Here is a 23094-nt window from a genome sequence, read left to right on the forward strand (position 1 = left end):
CCTACCCATGCCATCAGTCAGATGCCTGTAAAGCTTCTCTATAAGAGTTCGAGGACACTGAAATGTCACCAACATGTCTCTGATGGCTCCAAATCTAAGTAAGAAAAAAATGTGTCTTCCTGTTGACTGTTGTCTAGGACACAGACACAGAAACACACATACATACACACACACAATTCAGAAATCATTGCCTTCATCCATTATTGTTTGCAAAGTCCCACTATTGAAGTTGTCCCCTGACTGCAATAGACGGTGTCAGATCTGCCTGTGTCCAACAGAAAGCTACATTTGCTGGAATTTTTTGCTTCATTTTCATTCACTTGTGAGTAATGATGAATTACTCAAAAATAATTCACAATAATAAATCATTTAAATCTATTTTGTATATATTAATTTAAAAAAATTATAGACAATAATTAAATCTTCAGATATGTGAACATTTACCCTGTATCTATTTCAAGTCCTAGATGTTTGTCTGCTTGTATCTTTCTCTCTGCGAATTCAAGGGTGCAGTGGATGCTGTGGGTGCTGTCCTGATGCCCCCTCCAGGTCTGAGCTAATCCTTCTCTCCCCCGCTTTGGCTCACAGCTGAGTTCCCCAGGGGCAAAGGGAGTGAGGAAGATGGGGAGTGGTTTATCAGCCTGGCCCTGACACCCCAATTTGTGACAACACTAAAGGGCCCCCCCAGGTCCAGCACTTCCTGTTGACACAGCCGAGGCCTCTGTCACCACCACATCACATCCCACTTTCTCTGCACCCAGTCCTGCTCCTCTCAATCTCTTACAGGCCTTGGTTTTGTTCCCTAGAGCACTCTCTCCAATAAACCACTTGCACCCAAATCTCCATCTCAGAACTGTTTCCCAGGCAACCCAGCCTATGACAGAGTAGAAGCCTATCCTTCACCTGTGTTCTACATAGGTCAACCTGATTATATGTCTCTGCTTTAATTTTATGTCATAACAAATCCATTTAAGTTATTTGGTTGTTTTCCAGTTTGAGGTGAGTGCTCTCAGTTTTAAAACCTATGCCCTTGAATTCCATGTCAAAAACTCTTCCTTTGGAAAGGCTTATACCTGCTGGTGGGAATGTAAATTAGTTCAGCTATTGTGGAAAGCATTTTGGAGATTTCTCAAAGAACTACATACAGAACTACCATTTGATCCAGCAATCCCATTACTGGTTTTGTGTATGTATGTGTGTGTGTGTGTGTGTGTGTGTGTGTGTGTGTGTGTGTATGCAAAGGGAAATAATGCATTCTACCAAAAAGACACATCTACTTGTATGTTCATCACAGCACTACTCACAATAGCAAAAACATGGAATCAACCTAGGTGCCCATCAATGGGAAATTAGATAAAGAAAACATGGTACATATACACTATGAATACTATGCAGCCATAAAAAAGCAAAATTCTGGCCTTTGCAGCAACATGGATGCAGGTAGAGGCCATTATTCTAAGAGAAATGATTCAGGAATAGACCACCAAGTACTGCACGATCTCACTTGTAAGGGGGAGCTTAATCTTGGATATACAGGGGCTTAAAGATGGGAACAGTAGATACTAGAAACTCCCAAAGGAGGGAAAGAGAGAGGGAGGCTGAAAAACTTCCTATTGGGTTCTAGGCTCATGATCTGGGTGACAGAATCAATAGAAGCCCAAACCTCAGCATCACACAGTATACCTTTGTAACAAACCTGCCCATGTTCCCCCAAAATCAAACATAAAAATTATAATTAAAACATAAAATAAAATAGGAAAAAAGAAAGTTTTTTTTTGTTTTTTTTTTTACTTCGAAAATGGACATGCCAGAAATAGAGTAAGGTGCAGAAAAAGAAACCTTCTTGGGTTGCTCCTCTGCGCAGCTACATGAAAAATGACACAGCCCAGCTCTCCAGAGATGTCAGTATTGCCTGGGAACTTCGGCCCCCAATAAGCAAGTGGTCTGAGGGATTGCGGATGAAATGCCTGTACCCTGCTAGCCATGCTGGACCTAAGAAAAGTCCCCCTCCTAAAGGAACTTTCTCACTCTATGGCAGGATTTTGAATAGTTTTCTATTAAGGTGGTATCAACTAAGGTCCTGGTCCTTACAACCTTTGCTTAGAGAGCAGTTCCTCTGTAGACTTAGTCACTACAGAAAAAGAGTAGAGAGATGATTTTAAAAGATAGGAACTGGAGAGCGAGGAGGAGGATGCCTCCCTTCGTGCATTCTCTGAGCCTGCTCACATTCCATAGTTTATGTGTGGCAACTGGGACATGTTTGGGGAAGAAAGTCATATTTGACTAAATTGTCCTACGGACGTAAACCTATAATTTAAAAATTATATATATATATATATATTTAGAGAACAAGTCAAAACAGGAAACACATTCCCAACGTGGATAAAGCTATTTATGCATTAAAATACCTCCTGTTATCATAGTAGACTTGTGTCCCTATGTTTAAATAGAAAAACTCTGAAAAGTACAGAGAGAAAGAACAAAGGAGTCAGCCTACATTGGTGCTTCTGGACTGGGCTGTGGATGCTTTCCCTGACTGGGAGACATTCTATCTTCGCTGTCCTTCTTGGGGGAGGCTGTGGTGCCCATTGCTCCATGCACAGGGTTACTGCAGGCACAGAGCGTGAGTTCAGGCAGGCACCACAGAAAGGAATACGTGTTTTTATAGAGAAAAAAGGAAGGGGCAGGAAAAATTAATCTAAACTCAAGAAGAGCCAGAGGGGAAGGAAAGAATCAAAAAAGGGGCAAAAATAAGATTGTATCCCTATAAGCCCTTCAACTAATGATCTTATACTTGTTCTGCATGCAAATTAGGTCCCTCTGAGAGGGGCATCCAAGCAGAAATAATTTTTGCACATATTCATTGTTAATGAAACTTGTTTGAATGCAAAGAAGGATAAAAAGTAACTTCTGCTCTTAGAGAATTTATCTTTTAGGGAGACCAGAAGGCCACACAGAAGTCAAGTAGGTTGGGTACCATGACTCATGCTTGCAATCCCTGTGCTTTGGGAGACCGAAGCAGTAGGATCACTTGAGGAGAGGAATTTGAGAACAGCCTGGGCAACAAAGTAAGACCCTGCCTCTGCAAAAAAAGGAAAAAGTAAAAGTTTAGCCAGGCGTGTTGACATGAGCCTGTAGTCCCAGCTACTCAGGAGGCTGAGGTGGGAGGATGGCTTGAGCCCAGGAGATTGAGGCTGCAGTGAGCTATGATTGCGCCACTGCACTCCAGCCTGAGAAAAGAGTGAGATCCTCTTACAAAGAAAAACAAAAAGAAAAGAAAACTCAAGTAAAAGTCTAGATTGTAACAATAAATAATATTAGAAACGATGACGGATTGTGCCAGGAGAGATCATCTCTATGTTCCAGTGTCCAGGAACTGTAACCCTCAGTTGTTGTCTTGGAGAAAGAGAATCAATGAACAGAATTGGCACTGGGAACTTCATATAAAGCTTCTTAAAAAGTGGTGAAAGGCAGGCAGAGCATCTCTTTTCCATTCTAGAGCCTTTTCCAAGGTTTCAACTGATGAGAAAGTGGCTGGAAGCGTGAAGGTTGAATGCACACCTGCTCTACCCCGAGCAGATCTGGTTGGCATCAGATGGTGTGTTACATTTCAACGAAGGAGATTACTTGACTATCCAAGGGTGCTTTACGCTACATGAATTGTCAACTCTTTTACCTTTGGCCTTGTCAGAGCACTCCTCACAGTGCCTTGTAAATAGCAGGTACATAGTAAATGTTTACAAATTAGTGAATGAAATTTTTAAAATGTGTTTTTGAATGGGCAGGAAGTGGTGGCTCATGCCTCTAATCCCAGCAGATTGGGAGTCCAGGGCAGGTGGATCACTTGAGCTCAGGAGCTGGGCATGAAATAATGCTAGTAGACCCCACAAGGTTGGAAGCCACCTGTTGCCTTCCTCACTTTCCCTTGATTTTCTTTTTTAATCTCTTTATAGAGTAACCATTCAGTACTGAACTTTTTCCCAGGCAATATTATTCCTTTAACAATACAACTCTGTCTTTTTTAAAAAAACAGAGATTCCACGCATTCAGTCTGCATCATAACAAAGTGAGATGCTGAGGCATGGGAGGAAAGGGACTTTCAAATAAGCACATAATGATCAAGTAATCTTCTCTCTGCCTTTCACGCTGAGAACAGTCACAAATTTTTCATTCCTGAGAATCTTGTTCCCAAATTGACATTGCTTCAAGAAGTACCTTCTTAATTACACTTTCTTCTTACTTAATCAAGTGGAAAGAAAAACCATCATAAATACAAGAGGAGTATTTTCCCGTCTAGTGAAGTGTGGAGCCAGGACCCCCAGCATTCTTTCCACAGAGAGAGGATACGGTTCTAAACCATCATTCATACAACTGAGCATAACACTTAGATAGAAGAATGCTTTATGTCAACCAGGCCTATTTTTTAAAACAGTTGAAGAAATCTAACAGGCAGTTAAAAAAGAAGAGGTATCTCATATTGTAACATTCTAAATTTCTAGACATATACATTAAGTGTGCCTTTCTGAAAATCTCTCAAGTATATAATGAAAACAAACTCTAGAGTCTTGATATCTTAGGGTCCTCATATATTCAGCGGCCATCATTGGCAAGTTGAACCTGGAGAGGTTTCAAAACAAAGACTATTACAGGAAGACTTTCATATATGAGTGGTCAGTAAATGAGGAACAAGTAGGTCTGGCACTGGAAAAGAAGAACTTCCGCTTCCAGGAGAAAACGCTAACTCTAGTACAACATTGCCTCTAAACCTATTGCTCGAGGCCAATATAGTCTTTGCAGCACCTCAATAGACTCAGTGCTCTGGGCTGGCATGTTGACAACAACCACATCAACAATGAAATGGATACCAGGAATGAAGCTTTTTAAAAAACTTAATGGGCTTCACTTCAATAACATTTGGGGGTACAAGTGGTTTTTGGTTAGATGGATGAATTGTACAGTGGTGAAGCCTGAGATTTTAGTGCACCCATCACTCAAGTAGTATACATTGTACCCAATTGTAGTGTTTTATACCTCACCCCCACAACCCTTCTTGCTTCTGTGTCTCTGGTGTTCATTATACCAATCTGTATGCCTTTGCATACCCATAGCTTAGCTCCCATTTATAAGTGAGTACATGCAGTATGTGGTTTTGTATTCCTGATTACTTCACTTAGGATCATGGCCTCCAGGTTCATCCAAGTTGCTGCAAAGGACATTATTTTATTCTCTTTTTATGGCTGAGTAGTATTCCATGGTGTAGATATACCACATTTTCTTTATCTACTTATTGGTCAATTGGCACTTAGATTGGTTCTATATCTTTGCAACTGTGAACTGTGCTGCCATAAACATATGGGTGCAGGTGGTTTTTATATGACTTCTTTTCCTTTGGGTAGATATTCAGTAGTGGGATTACTGGATTGAATAGTAGATCTACCTTTAGCTCCTTAACAAATCAAGAGAGATGTTTTAGACCAATAATCTCATTTATCCATCACAATCATCTTAGTATATGTAAGCTTTACTTTTCCCATTGTACAGGGAGAAAACTGGAGATCAGAGAAGCTGAGTAACTCAGCTAAAGCTGTTTAGCTAGGAAGGATTGAGGCAGGATTCAAGTCCAGATCTCTTTGATTCAAACGTCTGGGTGTTCAGGACTATGCTATATTGATTCCAGAACTTCTGACTTCAAAGGCAGTAGAGCTTCAGATCTTTGAGTGCACAACTTTAATCCATGCTGGGACACATAGCTGCTCTTGGTAAAAAGAATATGCATGGAACTACAATGTTCAACCATCTTTAGAGGGACATGGTTTTCTGAGAAACATCACTACAAAAGTGAGATGGAGAGGTGGCAATCTCGAAACAGTCTTTGAGGGAGGGCTTTGAGGGATGTAAGAAAGTTATTAATGGGGGTGATTTTCCCAGAGTGGTTCAGAGGGAGAAGTCCAACACTTTTTTCCATCTTTTCCAAAAGAGTTCACATGAAGGTTTAGAATAACATAAGCACATTTTATTAAAAGGCCTTGTTTTCACTCATTGTCTATTCATCCTTATTAAGAATGCTGAACATTTAATATTTCTAACCTCGTTGGAGAATAATGTGGCTTTTTTCCCCATTAAGGACACTCACTATGATGTATTGCAATAGCAAACTGTTATTTTATGTGTCATTTTTCCAGCAAATAAAATAGTCTGACTTGCTCCTTAAGAAATTATTAAAATATTCTTTTTCAAGTGAATACTAATGCTTCTTGGACACTTTCTGTCAAAGAAGGAAAAAAAAGGTGATAAGTGCTTGAACTAGTTTTTAATTTTTGCAGCAATCCTAGTTCCTCTTAGCCGTGCCTCCTAGAATGTTCACTATTATTATCATTGAACAGGAAGTCACTCTACTTACAGGTATTTATTTATTGTCTACTAAAAATCAGTGTAATGGATATTATACCCTGTCAGCCTGTCCTATTTATGGTGAATTTCTTATATTTCCTGTAATTCTTCAGGCAATTTTCTCCCCAGAGCATCTATTTCCTTCATTAACTCTTCAAAACCCCTGGGAGGCAAGAGTGTGCACATAATTTCTTCTTATTCTAAAATACTGTTTAGAGTTTCGCTTTGAAATGGCTTTTAGAGCTAAATGTTTAGCTCTCTTAAGTGAACCTGCAATAAACACTGTTGAATTCTCTCCAAATTATCTCGAAGAATTACCTGCTTATCTGGAAGAACCATCAGTGTAATTTTAAGGGATTTTGTTTTTATTCTGCAGCCCTATCTTTGAACTTCTCTGCTTTAATTTTTCAGTCTTTCCACAGGAAAGACTGCTGCGAATAAGCCCTTTGCAGGACTTTCCCTCATAAATGCTGAAGAGGGTGTTTTTGTTTCTACTTCGGTACATGTGATTCCAGCTCCAAAGGAAGCAAGATTTCCAAGATTAGGACAGTTTAGTCTGGAAAGGAGACTCGTTAACAGGAGTGTGATTAAAAGCTACTTAGGGTTTTGAGAATGCTTGTGAAAACTAAATGATCCATTTTTGACCTTTCAAAAAACTCAACAAGGAAACACTCCACGAACTAAAGGAACGGTAGACTTAAATCCAAATATAAATTTCTTATTCCACTTTCGGAGGTGGGTACTATTGTTAACCCTATTTTGCAGAGCAGGAGACTGAGATCAGAAAAGCTAAGCAGCCTGCTAAACCTCATAGAACTGCAGCAGTGGAGCAGGCATTAAAATGTGCTTGACTGGAGCTCAGAGGCCAAGCTTTTAAATATATGTATTATTAAAATATATGCATATTTATTTATTTAAACATACATATTTGTATATTTAAAACATACACATATTTTGTTTATCTTTAAGTTCTGGGATACATGTGCAGAAGATGCAGGTTTGTTATATAGTTAAATGTGTGCCATGTTGGTTTGCTGCACCTATCAACCTAAGTATTAAGCCCCACATGCATTAGCTATTTATCCTGATAGTCTCCCATCCCCTCCCCTGCCAACAGGCCCCCGTGTGTGTTGTTACCCTCCCTGTATCCATGTGTTCTCATTGTTCAGCCCCCACTTATGAATGAGAACATGCAGTGTTTGGTTTTCTGTTCCCGTTAGTTTGCTGAGGATGATGGCTTCCAGTTTCACCCATGTCCCTGCAAAGAACAAGATCTCGTTCCTTTTTATGGCTGCACAGCATTCCATGGTGTATATGTACCACATTTTCTTTATCCAGTCTATCATTGATGGGCATTTGGATTGATTCCATGTCTTTTCTATTGTGAATAGTGCTGCAATAAGCATAGATGTGCATGTGTCTTTATAATAGAATGATTTATATTCCTTTGGGTGTATACCCAGTAATGGCAAGATTTTAAATATTGTGCTCTGTTTCTGTGATATGATCATTACCTTTTAACATTAACTAGCAGCTATCATAAGGGTTTTTCAGTTAACAATTGCATACAAATTGCTCAGCAATCTTTCCTGCTGATCCTCTGGTTCACAAGGCTAAGCAGAGTCAAGGTGCTGCCTAGCATAGAGCCTGGCACTGCAGTGGGTCAGGGAATGCCATTTTTCCGCAGATATCTTAGTGCAGCAAGGTATCATCTCTCTGAACCTGCTTCTCTATATGTTAAATAAAGATATGAATAGTAGTCAGGCATGGTGGCTCACGCCTGTAATCCCAGCATTTTGGGAGGCAGATGGGGCAGATCATCTGAGGTCAGGAGTTTGGGACCAGCCTGGCCAACATGGTGAAGCCTCATCTCTACTAAAACACAAAATTAGCCGGGGTGGTGGCGTGCACCTGTAATCCCAGCTACTTGGGAGGCTGAGGCATGAGAACTGCTTGAATCTGCAGCCTGGGCAACAGAGCGAGACTCTGTCTCCAAAAAAAAAAAAAAAGAGAGAGATGAATAGTAATTATCTCAGAGGATTCAGTGGGAGATGGAGTGATGAATGGTAATTATCTCAGAGGATTCAGTGGGAGATGCAGTGAAGGGTGATTATTTTCTCAGAGAGGGGAAGGAAAGAATGATGATGCTGGCAGGTGAGCAGTGGAGACAGTAGAGTGGGGGACATTTTATTCACTGTTGTCAATATGGAATTGGTGTGCAGAGGGCTATGATTTTTTCCCCAATTTTCCTACATGATGGATTTGCGAAGACTGGTGAGAACAGTCCTCATGCCATCTTACAAATGTTTTCTTTGGGTGCTGGCTGATGATTTAGAACAATACGCCGAACCTTCAGGTGAAAGGATGAGTCTGAAGTTAAAGTTAAGTGGTGAGAGTGGAATCACCCACACGGGGTTCAGGTTCGAGCAGCAGCAGTTGTAGCAAAGGAGACGCGAGGTCAAGAACTGAGTTAGACTTACGTCTAACCTAATGGGTGTGGGAAAGCTCAATGAGGCCTTCTAGGTCAAAGTCCAGAACAGCAGTGACCAGAGCCAGGAGACATACAGGCGTCACAATAGTAGACAGTGCCTGTGTGAATTGGGGCACCCTTGCCATCCCTAGGCCCATGTTCCTTTGTCTATACAATAAGGATGAGATACTGTTGCCTGCAGAAGGTCAGTGAACATGATTCATAATGCCTTGCTTGCAGAAAGCACTCAAAAAATACAAGGGGACCAGGCGTGGTGGCTCACACCTGTAATTCCAGCACTTTGGGAGGCCAAGGTGGGTGGATCACCTGAGGTCAGGAGTTCAAGATCAGCCTGGCCAACATGGAGAAACCCCATCTGTACTAAAAATACAACATTAGCTGAGCATGGTGGGACACGCCTGTAATCCCAGCTACTTGGGAAGCTGAGGCAGGAGAATCACTTGAACCAGGAAGTGGAGGTTGCAGTGAGCAGAGATCACACTACTGCACTCCAGCCTGGGCGACAGAGCAAGACTCTGTCTCAAAAACAAAACAAAAAAACAAGGTCGATATTAAGGAAAATATAAAGTACGAGATAAGGAAGATGACAGTGGGGTGAAAGTAAGGACTGACTTGTTAACCACTGAATCACAATGCCAGGCACAGTACAGATGCTCAATGATTATGTTTTGAATGAAGGATTATTCTTAAAAGAGGCAGAAGAACCTGGTTAAAATGAATGTCAAGGGTAGGTATGAGGGGAAGAGGTATCACAAGAAGGACCCAGGCAACTATTGAGGGCAGCAGGTAGGAGAGAAAGTGAGGCAGGAAAATAGGGTCTGGAGACAGGCTGATTCACGCTGACTGGATAGCAGAGGCTATTCCCTCTTCAACTCCGCCTTTTTCTGTATGTCAGTTGGAAAATGAAAGTACCTGATTGGTCCCCTCCCACAATCAATCAGACTGGTTGTGGGCCACTACTTCATTTGCATAGAGTGAACCAATGGAAACCTCTAGAGGGTATTTAAATCCCAGCAAAAGCTGTAACTGAGGCTCTTGAGCCCCTTACTTGATCCTGCTCCCACCCCGTGGGCTGTGCTTTCATTTAAAATAAACCCCTGCTTTAGCTGCCTTGCTTTGTGTGTGCGTTTTGTCCAATTCTTTGTTCAAAATGCCAAGAACCTGGACAACTACCCTCAACTGGTAACATTTCCAGTGAGGATAGGCTTTACAGGGAGAAAAATTTTTCGCAGGAAAGAGTTTTGCATTGTTTTTTAAAATCAAGTGGAAGTTAAAAATATAAGTTATGTTTTCCATGCTTACTTATGTTTTAGGAAATAAGAGATTTAAAAAACTTTTTATTTGGAGATAATTATAGATTCACACACAGTTGTAAAAAATAATATAAAGAGATCCAGAGTATCCCTTCCTCAGTTTCCCTTACCACCAATCAGTTCTTCATTCTTATAATTTTGTCATTTCAAGAATGTTATATAAATGAAATCATACTGAATAGAATCTTTGGGAGACTGCCTTTTTCACTCAAAATAATTATCTGTAAATTCAACCAAATTACCATACATATCAACAGTTCACTCCTTTTTATTACTGCATGGCAAGACATGGTATGGATGTACCACAGTTTGTTTAACTACTTATCATGGAAAGTTATCTTAGTTGTTTCCAGTTTACGGCCATTATAAATAAAGCTGCTGTAAACATTCATGCACAGGGTTTTTGTGCATACACAAATCTTCATTTATCTGGATGGTTACATGAATGAAAAGCAAACTTCTTCAAGCCATTGCATATTTGGGTCTATCTGCTACAACATATCTGTATGCATTACATACGTATCTTAAATAACACAAGAGTTTCTTTTATATTGGGCACTGCAACGATGTAATAATCACTATCCATTTTCCAATGCTTATTATGATGCAGGTATTGTGTATAATCACATGCTAATAGCTAATAACAGAGCACTTACAATGTACCAGGCACTATTCTAAGTGCTAGATAGACTAATCCACAAAATCATTCTATAAAGTAGGTGTTATCTTATCCTTCATTTTACAGATGAAGACACTGAGGAACAGAGAGAACTTGCCTAAGGACACAGTCAGAAAAGGCTGAAATTAGGGTTAAAACTGAAATGGACTGATACCAGGGTTAAAGCTGAAATGGGGGTGGGTTTTTCCCATGCTGCTCTGGTGATAGTGAGTAAGTCTCACAAGACCCGATGGTTTTATAAAAGACAGTTCCCCTGCACACACTCGCTTGCCTGCTGCCATGTAAGTCATGCCTTTGCTCCTCTTTTGCCTTCTGCCATGATTTTGAGGCCTCCCCAGCCATATGGAAAAGTGAGTTCATTAAAGCTCTTTTTCTTTATGAATTATACAGTCTTGGGTACTTCTTCATAGGAGTATGAAAATGGACTAATATAATGTCTTTTATCAGTTTTCAAACATTTCTGCTGTATCTCTTCAAATAGTTCTTATGCACCATTCTCTCTGTCTTTTCCTTTATGAATTCCAATTTGTGTAGTCATGTGCCACATAACTTTTTAGTCAATGATCAACCAAGTATATGATAGTGGTCATAAGATGAAGCTGAAAATTTCCTATCACCTGGTGACACTGTAGTCATTGTAACATTATAGCACAATGCATTACTCACGTGTTTGTGAGGATGATGGTGTAAACAGACCTACCGCAGTGCCAGTCTTAGTACATGCAACTACGTACAGTGCATACTACTTGATACTTGATAAAATGATAATAAATGATGTTACTGGCTTGTGTATTTACTACACTATAATTTTTATTGTTATTTTAAAGTGTACTCCTTCTACTTAAATTAAAAAAAATACATTTTAAAAACTTAACTGTAAAACAGCCTCAGGCAGCTTCTTCAGGGGATATTGTAGAAGAAAACATTGTCTTCATAGGAGATGACAGCTCCATGCATGATATTGCCCCTGAAGACTTTCCAGTGGGACAAGATGTAAAGGTAGAAGGCAGTGATATTGATGATCCTGACCCTGTATAGGCCTAGGCTAATGTATGCGTATGTGTGTTTCTAACAAAACAGACAAACAAAAAATTAAGTTAAAAAGAGAAAAGTGTATAGAATAAGGTTATAAAGAAAGAATATCTTTGTACAGCTGTACAATGTGTTTGTACTTTAAGCTAAGTGTTGTGGCAAAGAACCAATACGTTTAAAAAAATATTATAAAGTGAAATATTTACAGAAGGTAATGTGGTAGGAGTTATTAACAAATTATTTTAGGTAGATAGAGAGGAAAGGGGTCCTTGGAAACTTTTCATTTTTAAAGCAGCTCCAGAAACGTTTCTTGCCTAGTTGGAAAGCCCTGACTCTTAGAGCCAGGCTGGCAACCTTTGATATGCAAATGCAAGTCATTAGAAACTGGGTCCACCCAAACATGGCGATTCCCATGGCCTTCTTGCCCTTGCCCCACACGTGCCTGGCAACATGGCCGCCCCCACATAACCCCATGTGTGTAGAACATCATGGTGCCCTGCATTTGCAAATTAAAAGGCTAGGGTGGGAGAGCTAGTGTTTTTGCAGGCTACATGAATGACATGCCTGGTCAAACCAATCCTGTGAGCCCTATGCAAATCAAACACCACCTCCTCCAGCCTCTTCATATACCTGGCTGGTATCAGTGGCCTATGGGGTCTCCTCTTTTGGCGTTGGAACCCCTCTCCCTCTGTCTCTGTACAAGGGAGCTTCTTCCTTCTTTCTTGCCTACTAAACACTCAGCTCCTTAAAACCACTCCATGTGTGTCTGTGTCGTTTTACATAATTCAACTCGAAACAAGAACCATGGTGTTCCTCCATTCATCAGAGCTGAATCAGTAAGCGTAATTTTAAAAAATATATATTTTTATGAATTTGTATAGCTTAAGTGTACAGTGTGTATAAAGTCTACAGTAACATGCTGTACAGGTTTGTAACTTAGGTGTGTAGGAGGGGATACCATCCAGGTTTGTGTTAGTACACTCTATTACATTTACACAATAACAAAATCACTTAGCGACACATTTCTCAGAACATATTCCTGTTGTCAAACAATGCATAACTGTATATAAGATTGTTGATATTATGTCACGGATCTCAGAGGCACTGTTCTGTCTTTCTGTTTCCCGCTGTCTCCCTCTTTCTTTCTCACTCACACTCTCTCTCTCCCTCTGCTAAAACTTAGAAAAAAATCGTTCTTTCACCATTAAGCATAATGTTAGCTGGAGGCTTTTCACAGATGTCTTTTATCAGATTAAAGAAATGCATTTCTATTCCCAGATGACTGTTTCTACTAGGAAGGAGAGTGAGGTTTCACTTTTTAAAATCTGTATTTATGAAGATGAACTTATGGTTTTCTTGTACATTTAATAGTTTTTTAATGAGTCACATTGATTGATTTTGAATGTCAAACCATCCTTGAATTCTGGAGGTAAATCCCACTCGGTCATTGAGGTAGACATACCTTAAGGCGGCCTCCAGGATTCCTGCCTCTTGGTAGTCACATGTGTGTATTATCCCTTCCTCTTGATTGTAGGCATGAACTGTGACTTACTTCTAACCAATAAAATACAGCAAAAGTGATGGCATATATCACTATGTGATTATACTAGATAAAATTGTAGCACTTGTTCAGGAATTTCTCACTTCCTTGTTACCTTTCAAGAAACAAATGGCCATGTTGCTTCCCCACATGACAAGGAATGACAATTGGCCTCTAGGAGCTGAGGCTGACCTCCAGCCAGCAGCCATAAAGAAACAGAATTTCTCAGTTCTGTAGCCACAAAGGACTGAATTCTGCCAACGAATGTATGACTTTGGAAGTGTATTCTTCCCCAGATGAATACTTTGCCTCAACTGACCCTTTAATTGCAGAGGGACCAAATAACCACACCCAAACTCCTGACCCACAGAAATTGTAATATGATAAATGTGTGTTGTGTTTTAAGCTGCTAAGTTTGTGGCAACATTGTTATGCTGCAGAAGGTAAATAATACAGGTTTTGTACTATAAGTGGAGTGCTGATATAATAAATACCTAAAATGGAAGTGGCTTTGGAACTGGGCAGTGGGCAGAGGTCAGAAATATGTGAAGAACATTGGAGTGAAACCTGACTTGCCTTGGACAAGCCATTAACAGAAATGTGGGCATTGAGGATGCTGCCAGTGAGGTCTTGGAAGGGAGCAGCATGTGATTGGAAACTTGAGGAAGAGGGGTCCTTCTTAGATAGTGACAGAAAGCATAGCACAATTGTCCCTTGAAATGTATGAAAAGTAGAACTTGAAAATGATTAACTTAGTTATCTAAAGATAATTCCAAGCAAAGTGCTTGAAGTTACCATTTTGTGTATCCTTGTTCTCATAATGCATTGTGTAAAGAGAGAGACAGATTGAGGGGAAAAAACTATTGAACTAATAGGAAGCAAGACTTGATTTTGAAAATTCTCAGCCTTTCCAAATGGCAAAATGTGATAAAATGGAGAGACAGCTTCCAAGCACTCCCAGAAAACCACACACACGAGAAAAAGCCATGGCTATGACTATACGATCTTTTACTAAAATCTCAGAAAGAGCAAAAGGTCAGAGGGTTCTGCCACACAAACGGCCCTTTCAAAAGATTAAGGGTGTGTCTCACAGATCTTCTCAATAAAACCACAGGGCCGCTAGGAGAATGAAATGCATTGTCCCTCAGCAACATCGGCAGAAGCCTCTATTCAATAGTCATCAGGAAATAAAAGCCTTCAATTTTACAGCCACAAAGAACTGAATTCAACTAAAAATTTGTGTTCATAAGCAGATTTTTCTCCAAATGAGGGAACCTTGCTGTTACGGGCTGAATGGTGGCCCCAAAGATATGTCCACATCATCATGACTGAGACCTGGGAATATTACTTTATTTGGAAAAAGGATCTTTGCAGATGCAATTAGGTTAAGAAACTTGAAATAAGGAGATTATCCTGAATTATCTTGGTGCACCCTAAATGCCATCACAAATGTCTTGTTATTTTAAAGATTGCCTTAGGGTGTTGGTATACATCTCTAACTTATCATAGTATACATTCAAGCAATATTTTATCACTTCATGTATAGTATACCTTACAATAGTGTGTTTTATTTCCTTCCCTACTGGCCTTTGTAGTATTGTCATGTATTTTACATCCATATGTCAAAAACCTCACCTTATTATTTTCATTAAACAGTAAAGTATCTTTTAATGAGATTTAAATAAAAAGAAAAACATTTTATATTTCCTATGTATTTACCATTTCCAGTATTTTAATTCCCTTATGTAGAACATATTTCCCTCTGGTATAATTTTGTTTGGTCTGTATTATATATACAGTAATCTTTAATATCTTGTAATGTAAGTCTGGAAGTGATAACTAAAAGAACTAAATTCTTTTAGTTTTGTAAGTATGAAAAGTCTTTACTGTTACATTTGAATGATGTTTCTCACTGGATATAGAATTTTAGATTGTTTTATTTTTCTTTTCTATAAATTAAAGGTGTCACTCCAGTTTCATCCCACTTGCATTATTTCTGACAAGAAATCTGCTGTCATCCTTACCATTGTTCTCTGTATCTAACTTCTGTCTTTTTTTTTCCTGCCTGCTTTTCAGATTTCCTTGGTTGTATGCAATTTAATTAGGATGTTATTTGTAGTTTCCCTTAAGTTTTTTTTGTTCTTAGAGTTTCTTGGATCTGTGAGTTTATAGCTTTCATGCAACTTGGAAATTTTTTGACATTATTTTTCAAAATATTTTTTCTGTTCCTTATTTTCTCTTCCTCTTCGTAGACTACAATTACAACTATCTTAGTTTTCTTGCTAGTTTCCTACCACTCACTGGTGCACTGTTAATTTTAAATTATTTTATCTCTTTGTATTCCATTTTGGATGATTTCTAGTGGCATGTCCTCAAGCCTGCTAACTTTTCTTCTGACATATCTAATCCGTTGTTAGTATCACCCTACATATTTTCATCACAGACATTGTAGTTTTCATCTCTAAAAGCTGATTTCAGGTCTTTTTAATACTTTCTATGCCTCTACTTTATTTTTTGATCTATGAAATACAGATGAAATGACTGTTTTAATGTCGTTTTCTGCTAGTTCTAACCCTTGTATCTGTTCTGGTCAGTTTTGATTGATTGATTTATCTCTTCACTATGTGTTATACTTTTCTGCTTTTGTATATGCCTGGTAATTTTTCATTGCGAGAACTATGAATTTTACCCCGTTGGGTTCTGTACATTTTTGTACATCTGTAATATTCCTGATCTTACTTCTAGTATACAACTATGTTACTCAGAAACAGTTTGAACTTTTCAGGTCTCACTTCTACATTTTGTTATTCAGAACCAGACCTGCTTATTACCCACTTCTGAGACAAGACTCTTACAGTTTGCTATGGACTGACTTGTGTCTCCCCCAAATTCATATGGCAAAGTGCTAACACCCATGTGACTGTACTGAAGATAGGGCATTTAAGGAAGTGATTAAGATTAAATAAGGTCATAAAAGTAGAGCCCTGATCCAATAGAACTTGTGGCTTATAAAAAAGGAAGAGACACCAGAGGTTGGTGTCATATGAGGACACAGCAAGAAGGTGCCTGTCTAGAAGCCAAGAAAAGAGCCCTCATTAGAAACTCAGCCCTGCCAGAACCTGAATCTTGGACTTTCCAGCTTCCAGAACTGTAAGAATATACATTTCTGTTGTTTAAACCAATCAGTCTGTGGTATTTTGTTATCATAGCCCAAGCTCACTAATATATAAGTACACTACCAAGTGTGATGTCTAAGGTTTTCTTCTCTAGGCTGGCTGTTGGGAGAAAACATCATTTTTATCCCTATATGAGCACCAGCTACTATTCCTTCTAATATTTTGAGGTGATTTTTTTTTTCCTCCAAGCCTCAGGAGAATGCACAGACATGCGCTGACCAATATTCTCCTCAATACTTAATGGAGACTCTCTGTAGCTCTCCAGAGTTATTTCTTTATTCAATTTCTCTCTCTGGTATTCTATCCTACACACTCTAGCCACATTGGTATCCCAGAACTTTCCACTCCATCTCTTCAACTCAGGAGTCTTCTGGGCTGCAGCTGGGTCTCTTTCTGTGTGTCACAGCCTGGAATCTGTTACAAGGCAATAAACTGGAACATCTGTAGGATTCATCAATTTTATTATCTGTGTCTGAGGCATCATTGCTCTTTGTTGTTTAATGTCCATTGTCTTAAAAATCATTGTTTGCTATGGTTTGATTTTTTTCATTTTTTTCACACAGAAGAGTTAATCTAGTCATGATTACTCCATCTTGATCAGAAGCAAAATCTCACTAGCATTTCTTTTACTTCTTTTTCATAGTTTCTATTTCTATACAAAAACTCTCTGTTTTCCTACAATGTTTACCTTTTCCACTACATCCTTTAAGCATATTTATTATTATTTTAAAATTCCTGTCTACACTATCTCTAAGTGTGTTTCTATTGACTCTTTCTTCTCTTTACTATGGGTAAGATTTATTTTCATCTCAAAGTTCCCACAAATTGTATTGCCTAACAGATATTTTATATAAAAGGATGCTATAAAGCTATAAAAGGAAATAAACAATACTCCTAAGAAATGTCATGCCCTTTCTTTTGTCAGGTGTCAAGACTAGAGGACTAACTCTATCTGATAGGTGTCAGTCTGGGTCTGAGCTTTGTTTCAGTTTTAGTTTGATTCAGTTTCCCACTGGTTTCAAATGTTTTGAGAGAGAAGTAAGTTTTTCCCCTTCAGCAGGTTCTAGAATCTGAGAATTTGAGAGTCCACAGATTTCTTTATGTTATACACAAAGCTGCCAGTTTTTCCAACAAACCATAGGAGATCTCCCTCTGCCTTACAGCCTGGCTGCAAAGATCAGTGATGATCTCTCTTTGCTCTCTGTACCTGTCCTCAAATTTCTGTTCTGAAATCTGAAAGCAAGGTGTGCCTGCCCCTCCCCTAATCTTTGGTCATTAAAATCCCATAGTGCCTGAGATGCTTTTCTCTCTTCTCTCCTGGTCTCTCCTCCACCTTTAGACATCAGCTGCCTTGCACTTTGGAAAGACCCCTCACACTTCGTGAGGATCTCTCTAAGCTATCTAGTCCCAACGTTTAACATAAGCACCCATGAACTTGGTGAAAACCTACATTAAAAAGTTGATAAGTGGATACAGATTTGCTCTGTGGATAGAACTCCTTGACATTCTAATTTTTCACATTATCTCACACATAGCCATTGCAATTTTCTTACAAGTTTGAAGGGTTTCTCCCTGCCATCTAAAGTAGATTTCTCCTGTCCCACTGATTCTTCTTGGTTTGGTTTTCTGGGCAAGAGTGGCAGATAGCTTCTTTTGACTTTCTATATCATAACCAGAAACAAAGGTTCCCTAACCTTCCTCATAACCCTCTGCCTCATCAAAAATGAAAAGTGCCTCTTTCTTACAGATGTTTCTGTCATAGATGACATTGCATCTCTCACTGTGTTTGCCTGACTCCCCTGAGGGCTGGGAGGGCTGGGACAGAGAACTGGGGTTTCCAGATTTGGAAGGAAACTCTGGGGTCATCCTGTCCAGGATGCTTCTTACTTGGGAACTTCTTCCTTGGGCTCTCTCACACCGAGCTACTTTTCTGTCTGTGTGTTTCAGTGTCCGTGTGTCATCTTCACTGTGTCTAGTGACGTGCAGCCTGGTGATTCCCACTCTACAGTGGGCTCAACTTTTTTTCTCCCTCTGAATTTTGAACATAAAATCAAAACAACATCTAGAAAACGTTCCGGGTGTTCAAGCAGCTGTGTCTGGTTTGGCCCGCACTTTGGGCTGGGACTTGGTCAGTGCCATCTTTTTATCCAAAGTGGCTCAATCCATCTGAATTCACTATCCGTGGTCTTATTTGATGATGAAGTGACTAAGTGCTTAACTTGGATTTGGAGTTTTATTTATTGTTTTTTGTTGTTGTTGCTGTGATTTGAACTATGTCCATTTATTTTGGTTTTGTTTTTTTTTTCACTTGGTAGCTTGTAGTGGCAATAAAATTTGAAGGAAACCCAGCTCCTAGTTATCGCAAAACACTCTTTAATAATGACTTTTTGCATAATTAAAAACAAGACCTGTAAATTTCTGAATAATTCATCATTATATTGGCCAAATGGAACTGTACTATGGTTAATGCAGGAGAATCACTTGAACCCAGGAGGCAGAGATTGCAGTGAGCCAAGATCTTGCCACCCCACTCCAGCCTGGGCAATAGAGTGAGACTCTGTCTCAATTGAAAAAAAAAAAAAGAAAGAAAGAAAGAAAGAAAAGAAAACCATTTACTAAGAACTGGGATTACTTGGCAGCAGTAAAACAACTACTATTGTGTATGAAATACCTATTATATGTCAGGCCCTACAATAGGTGTTTTATTTGCATTATCCCATTTAAACTTCATAACACCCCTAATTAACAGGTTCCAAATGATTACCTCAATTCACCAACACAAAAGCTGGAAGCATCCCAAGATGACAGAGCTAGTGAGTATGTCTGCAATGCCAGGGCTGTCAATCCCAGAGCCTTTCTCTGAGGCCAGGCTGCCTCCTGTCTTAGGGGCAAATTTTTATCCTCCTTCTTCTCTTCTCCTCTGCACAAATCACTCCATAGTCCAGCAAGATTCCTCTGCCATCCTTGTTACTCGGAATCCAGCTTAATGCCTGCCTGAGGCAGATCAATGGTACTTTAGCTACCATCCTCATCTCTGAGCTTCTTCTCCTCCTCCTTTCTCACCTTGGCTATACACTCTGCCCCCACAATAGGTGTATTCAAGGAAATGCTGTTGTAGGAGTTATTAAGAAATTATTTTAGGCAGATAGACAGGAAAGGGGATCCTTGGGAAGTTTTCTTTCTTAAAGCAGCTCTTAAAGTCAGGTCAGTAACCTTTGCTATTCAAATGCTGGCATTAGAAACTGGGTTCACCCAAACATGGCGATTCCCTGCCTTCTTGACTTTGACCCACGTGTTCCTGGCAACATGGCCACCCCCACATATCCCCACGTGGGCAGAACATCATGGCTCCTGTATTTGCATATTAAATGGCTATGGTGGGAGGGCCAGCTTTTTCAAGGGTTATATGAATGACCTGCCTGGTCAAACCAATCCCCTAAGCCCTATGCAAATCAGACTCTGCCTCCTTCAGCCTCTGCATATACCTGGCTGGTATCCACCACATTTGGGGTTCCCTCTCTCAGCTTTGGAAACTCCCTCCCTCTGTCTCTGTACAAGGAAGCTTCTTCTTTCTTTCTTTCCCTTTCTTTCTTGCCTATTAAATTCTTCACTTCTTAAAACCACTCCAGTGTGTCCATGTAGTTTTATCTAATTTGACTCCAGACAAAGAATCCTCCACTCATCGGAGCTGTATCAATGTGGGCCTGGCAGAGAAGGGGGAGAGTGGAGGGCTAGTTCCATGATGTGAGGGCATGGGATGCAAGCTTTCCACCATTCGAGTCTACCTGGGTAGACAAAGGGTGTGGAGAACAGAAATCAGAACAATGATCGTCTCTGGGACGGCATGGGGGAGCTGGGAAGGACAGGTGGAGACTCCTGGGGTGGAAGTGTCCTAGCTCTTCTTTGGAGTATTGGTAATTTGGATACATTTATCAAAACTATAGAACTCTACACTTAAAATCTATCTATTTTATGCATAAAACTATACATCAATAAAATTTTTATTATTTATTTGTGTGTTTATTTATATATTTTTAGAGATGAGGTCTTGCTCTGTCGCCCAAGCTGGAGTACAGTGGTGTGATCCTAGGTCACTGTGGCCTCAAATATCTGGGCTCAAGTGATCCTCTTGCCTCAGCCTCACAAGTATCTAGAATGACAGGCACATGCTACTACGTCCAGCTAATTTTTAAAAAAATTATTTTAGAAATGTGGGTCTGGCTATGTTGCCCAGACTGGTCTTGAACTCCTGGCCTCAACTGATTCTCCCACTTTAGCCTCCAAAGCATTGAGATTAGAGTCATGAGCCACTGATCCCAGCCCAAAATATTTTATACACACACACACACACACACACACACACACACACACACGCATATATATATTTTTTGAGATGGAGTCTCGCTCTGTCACCCGGCTGGAGTGCAGTGGCATGATCTTGGCTCATTGCAGCCTCCGCCTCCCAGGTTCAAGCAATTCTCCTGCCTCAGCCTCCCGAGTAGCTGGGACTACAGGTGTGCACCACCACGCCCAGCTAATTTTGTATTTTTAGTAGAGACGGGGTTTCACCTTGTTGGCCAGGATGGTCTTGATCTCTTGACCTTGTGATCTACCCACCTTGCCCTCCCAAAGTGCTGGGATTACAGGCGTGAACCACTGCGCCCAGCCTAAAATATATATTTTAAAAGAATGCAGGTGCTATGGCATCCAGATGGCTACCTTTCAAATGGCATGGCTTTTGCCTTTGATAGCCTGCTCCCATCCTCATGCAGCCCCCTTGCTACAGTTATACTCTTGAGCTAGCTTGCTGACCCTTGATTCTCATCAAAAGAGCTTTACAAACTTTTGGGGAAGTGGGGTTCAAGGACATCAGGCCAAGAAAGATCCATGTTCAAGAGCACCCGAGATCCTGAAAGGAGAAGTGGACACAGTACCAAGGCATGAATGGGACACCTACAGTGGACAACCTTAGCAAAAGGTTCTCTGGTCCCTGTTGTGACTCAAGAGGGACAGGCCAGCTCTACCTGTGCTCTTCTAGAAACCAGAAGGGGTGAGGGTGAGGAAAGAGAGAGACCCTCTCATATTATTTTATATTGTTTTATACTCAGTACCTGTTTTAAGAAAAAGCAGTGAAGTAAAACCAAAGACAAGCAGCCCGGTGCCCGGAACCAGGCCTGGGTCTGCCTGGCCTAAACGCAGTAGCTAAAAATCAGCTCATGACTTAGAAACCAATGTTCCTGACATTGTATAGAAGAACATTGTGAAACTCCCTGCCCTGTTGTGTTTCACTCTGACCACCAGTGCATGCAGCCCCTGTCACATACCCCCTGCTTGCTCAAATCAATCACGAGCCTTTCATGTATAATCTTTAGTGTTGTGAGCCCTTAAAAGGGACAGAAAGTATGCACTCGGGGAGCTCAGATTTTAAGGCAGTAGCTAGCCGATGCTCCCAGCTGAATGAAGCCCTTCCTTCTACAACTCGGTGTCTGAGAGGTTTTGTCTGCGGCTCATCCTGCTACATTTCTTGATTCCCCGACCAGGAAGCGAGGTAACTGACCGATGGCCGAGGCAGCCCCTTAGGCGGCTTAGGCCTGCCCTGTGGAGCAACCCTGTGGGGAACTCCGGCCAGCCTGAGTGATGTGATCCAAAGATCACTCCCGCGTAGGCAATTGTCCCGGTGGAATGCCTCACCACAGCAGCACGTAGCAGGCCCCCACGGAGGATTAACACAGTGGCTGAACACTGGGAAGGAACTGGCACTTGGAGTCTGGACATCTGAAACTTGGTAAGACTAGTCTATGGAACTTGCCCCACTCCATCTGAGTGGAAGCATGGCCTGATCACCCACGGTGTGCCTGGATTGGCACTTTTGTTCTGGTTTTGACTTGACTTGAACTGCTGGATACTTTGGTTTTGGTTTTGACTTGGCTTAAATTTCTTGGTACTCGGATTTTTAATTTCGTGGTATTCTGATTTTGGTTTGATATAAATGATAAAAGTGTGTGTGCCCTCTTTACCCATTCTTTGTTTTGTGGTGAGTGTGTGTGGTGTTAGTGTGGTATTTTGTCTTGAGAAAACATGGGTCAGGCGCAAATAAGCCCATCCCGTTAGGAACTATGTTGAAAACTTTTTTAAAAAAAGAAAAAAAAAGGAGGGGAGGCAGAATTTATAGAAAAGAATGTTACATGGTAAATTCTGGTCCTGAAATAAATTAACTGGTTATTTAAAAAAAAAAAGTTTGTAATGAGTCACAAAGTTGAGACATGTCAAAAAAAATTGTCTGTAAAAGTTGTAAAAGAAAAAAAGTGATAAAAAATTTTATGCAAAATGTTATATAATTTAAAAGTAATAAGGCCTCCTGAGTACTATTAAAAAAACAGTTTATGTGCAAGGTGTATTAAAAAAAGGTAAAATATACCTTTAGTAAAAAGATTAAAATGAGGCATAAGAATGTGGATTTTTACCTACATTAA

At 40.1% G+C, this 23094-nt stretch overlaps 2 long non-coding RNA genes across 3 annotated transcripts in view; one reads left to right on the forward strand and one right to left on the reverse strand.

Annotated features, from left to right (window-relative positions):
* Nucleotides 1-819, reverse strand: part of LOC108521723 (uncharacterized) — a 2730-nt gene extending 1911 nt beyond the window's left edge. The window contains exons 1-2 of the long non-coding RNA XR_001883257.1: nucleotides 445-819; nucleotides 6-94 (exon numbers count right to left, since the gene is read on the reverse strand). This is a non-coding gene — a long non-coding RNA (uncharacterized LOC108521723). The remainder of the gene's footprint in view (nucleotides 1-5; nucleotides 95-444) is intronic.
* Nucleotides 820-22182: 21363 nt separating this feature from the next.
* LOC108521722 (uncharacterized) overlaps nucleotides 22183-23094 on the forward strand; it is a 35484-nt gene continuing 34572 nt past the window's right edge. The window contains exon 1 of one of the 2 annotated variants that reach the window (XR_001883256.1): nucleotides 22183-22406. This is a non-coding gene — a long non-coding RNA (uncharacterized LOC108521722). The remainder of the gene's footprint in view (nucleotides 22407-23094) is intronic. The other variant, XR_001883255.1, reaches the window with a different exon arrangement.

The sequence above is a fragment of the Rhinopithecus bieti genome, unplaced genomic scaffold (genome assembly GCF_001698545.2).
Source record: "Rhinopithecus bieti isolate Rb0 unplaced genomic scaffold, ASM169854v2 scaffold_58095, whole genome shotgun sequence".
NCBI lineage: Eukaryota > Metazoa > Chordata > Mammalia > Primates > Cercopithecidae > Rhinopithecus > Rhinopithecus bieti.